The following is a 3,711-nucleotide window of genomic DNA, read 5'->3' as shown; positions in this document are numbered from 1 at the left end:
AAAAAGGAGAAGAATTTTAATTTACACAGACATATATAGGCCCCACATACAATATACCCCAAGATGCATCCATCTATCCATGGTTGTACAGCAAATGCAAACTTGTCGTCGTAGGAGGTTGCGGTATTTTGCATTCCATAACCACTTTTTGATTTCGCGTTTGTTAGACATTAGTTTTTGTATTTGGAATTTTTCTTAGCCAAATTTGTGGGATAGCTGGCGCCAAATATCAAGTGGCCTTTTCATAGTAAAATGATAAATAAAACCTTTTTTTGGATATGTTTTATTGTCACCCATTCGAAGAGGTAGGGATGATGCTGGTAGGGTTTAATTAATTATATAATTTAGTATACACTTTATTTACCGAAGTATTGAAATATATTTATTCATGATTTTTCTTTTCACGACGCATTGTCATCCAAGTCATTCCTTCGCATGACCTGACCCCAAATTCTGATACGAATGACTGATTATGCACAAAACATTTTCAAATCAAAGAATTTCACAACACGAAGGCTCAAGCACCCAAAACGCATATTCCTGAAGAATCAACTCATCGTTTCCCGCTATGGCCGATGCAGCAGCCGCTATTGCAATTTGCAGTGTGATTTTTGCACTATTTTTTGTCTTCTGGATTGGAAGTATGTGCTACTTCAGGACCCCGTGCAAAGATCTAAAGAAGGAAACCAATTATATTGAAGAAGGAAACCTCAGTTAGGCGGGCAAGAACGATTCTGATATTCACTAGCTTAGCAAGGTACGTCTTCAAAATTTTTCACTGCGTGCTACGGCACCGCATGTGTGATACTTCCGTTAGTATTGCGGATGATTACTTTGGGTGTCTAGATGTCCGTACTGTCAGTTATTATCATGCGACTTAACTGGAGAATTCGTACGATAATTCATGACAACATTTCGGTTTGATATCTTCACAGTCGACTGATCCAGAAAACAAGCTCCGATCCTTTACATTCTAACTACAGGATTTATTGACGCGTACTCGAAATATACGATTAGTCTTTAGAATTTTCGGGAAAATGGCTATCAGCTTTAATAAATTTTGTCTATTTTTGACCGCAAACGAGCCATGTGCGTAAATGAATATGCTTAACTTGTCCAATGGCTCACGCGGTGTACACGTTTTAATGATAAAGAGGCTACACGAGAAACTGAAAGAAAAAAAGGACCAAGTAATTAATTTTTCCCAGTATCCAAGAGTAGCTGGTCAGAAGTCTCACATGAGTAATAATACAATCTGACTTGAAATTGCAAGTAAATTGGTTCAGAGGGCGGTGGCGATTCGATATAGTCACGGAATATTTGATTGTCTGCCCGTTTGCAGGATTGTATTCCTAAGGCAAACCGTTTCAAATGCCGAAGTCGTGACAATCCGATATCCGATCTCCAAGCGACTCGTAATCAGCTCAGTGTAACATTACATTTTTGGGGAGCATGACATAACGTGTGATTATTTGAATGTATGAGCTAAATTGGAAGCGCTTCAAATACAAAGATGAATCTTTAGACTTGGACTACACAATAAGAAAGCAATCTCTGTTTGTTTGCGCTCGACTTAAGGAACGTGTTTACATATCAATACAATTACAATGCAAATTAGGGGTTATGTACTTCAAGAATAACAAATGTGGACAAAAGAAAAGTGAAAATCTTGCATTTCAATGAGGCGGTAAGTCATATCACATGCACAAATTAGCGAGCGTTCATGGTGTTCTAAATCCAGTCGCCATCTGTCAACAAAACAACCAGCCTTCACATGGCATTGGATAAAAAAACAGCTCTAGTGGTTTCAGCAGTTCTATTTGGTGTTTTCTTCTCATTCTGGATTTTATCGCTGATATTTTGTAAATGCCGTGAACCTAACGATGAATCTACGTCGAGGCACTCTAATCGCCGTTTCACACCGGAGGAGGAACGAATGATACGACAAAACTCCGAAAGAAGAGCACAGAATTACAGGGATGCCTCTTTCACTGTGTGATCTTCTCGACAGTCGTTAAAAAAGAGAAATGAGATAGTAAGTAAAAATCAGATAACTTTCGTAGTAAGACGAACACACCAGCGCTTCAGAAAGTAATCATGATCGAATCAGTGATTAGCGGACAGTTAACGAAACGCCTGGAACCTAAGCAAATCTTTTCCACAAAAATCAACTGTTTAACAGATGGCTAAGAATAGATTAGTAAGTCTGTGCACCTCATGATCACTGCGTTATCCACCCTGTTTGATATCTCTCATAACTAACAAGCTGGCTGCGAACTCAGTGACCATCGCCGATTTTATTGTCATCCCTACTTGTTTTTTTTCTCGGCGTGAGGTCGAAAAATGGTCGACCCTTCGCACACGGTTTTTTTTTTGTTTGTTGAAGGTTTAAGCGACCTTTTTTCTTTTGCAAAGCTCATGATTATTGACGAACTTGAGCTGCAGGGAAGCATGGGACTCAAAACAACGCCATCTCGTTTTGAAACAAAAGTACCTTGAGTTCCAAGTTTGGTGTTATATTCGACGTTGACACAATTTTTTTTTCTCGGTTATTCGACTCTGTCAACGAGAACTTACTTATTGGTGACACAAGAATGAAAGAAACAATTGGTATTCGCCATGTATGGATTTGTTTATGTCGCCTTTATATTCCAAGGATCTTATTCGCTAATCAATATCGCCATATAACACGACGAACCTAATATCACGAAAGAGAACGACATGTATAAGGGCTGACCAAGCTAATGCAGTGAGTCGCACGAGCTTGAGCTCTTCCCAAGGGCGTTAACTGTTTTTGAGATTTTAAAACCTCAAAAACAGATTTAAGATGTTCCGCTGAGCTCTTTTTTTCTTTGACTCTTTTTTTTTTTAATTAGTAGGGCAGCGAATAGGCTTGGCTTGCGCAGGTTTTTGTCGTCCGGTCTACGATCTTCTTGAGATAGAGAAGGAGGAGGGCGGGCTCATTTCCAGAGCAGCGGTTGATTATGGAACCAAAGCAAAAGAATAAAAAAGAGAAAGAAAAAAAGAAGAGAGAGTTATTTACTTCACATTTGTGTAATTACATTTGAGTAAAAAGCCGAATCACCCATAAAATGTCTTGAACAATTATTGAATAACAGCATAGTGTAATAATTACGAAAGTTTCCTGCATTTTTTGATATCAATTAAAATATGTTTTCTTTATTCTCAGTTTTATAGATGTTAAAAACTACCCGTGGAAGCGATGGAACGGTGATATTATACAGACACGGGGACAATTTTTGTGACATTTCTACGGACGTTGTGTACGTTACCTGCATCCCAATACATTCTTCTTCATTTTTACTTTAGTACTTGAACTTTTGTAATCATTTCAAGAGAATATGAACAGCAGTCTATAATCTTTTGATTCCTTTTCACTCCTGTTTTTACCCTTTATAATTTGTATCCTGTAAATTTCTTCCATAAATAAATAAATAAACTGTACAGTGGTTGTCAATGTTGTGCCGCTGAGCTGAAAGCGTTTGGAAGTACTGTTTGCACATCACTCTATTAAACTGGCTTAAGACTATTATTCAGGTTTTCTTCTAAACTGAACTGCCGTTACTGTTCAAAATCTGCACCACTTTCATCACTTGATCTCGGTGTACTGCAGCCTGGAACGTCGTTCAAAATGGGCGAATTAAACAGCTAATGTTATTGAGACAATCTGTGCGTACTTTGAAGCGTTGA

General features: G+C 38.2%; 1 long non-coding RNA gene across 1 annotated transcript; it reads left to right on the top strand.

Annotated features, from left to right (window-relative positions):
• The first annotated feature begins 453 nt into the window (after positions 1–453).
• Positions 454–3,465, top strand: LOC131796817 (uncharacterized). Its single transcript, XR_009341169.2, has 2 exons — positions 454–757; positions 3,191–3,465. It is a non-coding gene; the product is annotated as an uncharacterized lncRNA (long non-coding RNA).
• Positions 3,466–3,711: the final 246 nt, after the last annotated feature.

This window comes from Pocillopora verrucosa, chromosome 1, assembly GCF_036669915.1.
Source record: "Pocillopora verrucosa isolate sample1 chromosome 1, ASM3666991v2, whole genome shotgun sequence".
NCBI classification, from domain to species: Eukaryota; Metazoa; Cnidaria; class Anthozoa; order Scleractinia; family Pocilloporidae; genus Pocillopora; species Pocillopora verrucosa.
Note: the sequence above shows the minus strand (reverse complement) of the source record. Positions and strands in the feature narration are given on the sequence as shown.